General features: G+C 32.6%; 1 protein-coding gene across 1 annotated transcript in view; it reads left to right on the top strand.

Moving 5' to 3' along the window:
* Window positions 1-427, top strand: part of LOC123966749 (C-type lectin domain family 10 member A-like) — an 8,615-nt gene that overhangs the window by 445 nt on the left and 7,743 nt on the right. The window lies entirely within an intron of this gene.

Here is a 427-nt window from a genome sequence, read left to right as displayed (position 1 = left end):
CTTTTTTTTTGTATTATTCTTTACACTTGTTAAAGCACTTTGTAACTTGTTTTTGAAAAGTGCTCTACAAATAAGGATTATTATTATTATTATTATGAGGTCACTGAGGTCCAGACCTCCATTATTATATTCAGTCTATAGCCTATTAATAAAACAAATTTGAATTAAAAACATTGATAACAAGCTCAACTTAAATAAAGGCTTTAGGACCATGTGGACGCAGCTGAAGTGGTGGGAACATTTAAGGCCTCATATTAGTTGTGTGACAAAACACGAAGACAACAAGATACTCCAATGCTATTTTGAAAAAATATTCATTGATGAAATAGGGTATTTGATTGGGGGGTCTGGAGATCCTCCCCAGAAAATTTTGACCATTAAACTCTTAATTTCCTGCATTCTGGAGACATTTTCTGCACCAATTAAT

The sequence above is a fragment of the Micropterus dolomieu genome, unplaced genomic scaffold, assembly GCF_021292245.1.
Source record: "Micropterus dolomieu isolate WLL.071019.BEF.003 ecotype Adirondacks unplaced genomic scaffold, ASM2129224v1 contig_14155, whole genome shotgun sequence".
Taxonomy (NCBI): Eukaryota; Metazoa; Chordata; class Actinopteri; order Centrarchiformes; family Centrarchidae; genus Micropterus; species Micropterus dolomieu.
Note: the sequence above shows the minus strand (reverse complement) of the source record. Positions and strands in the feature narration are given on the sequence as shown.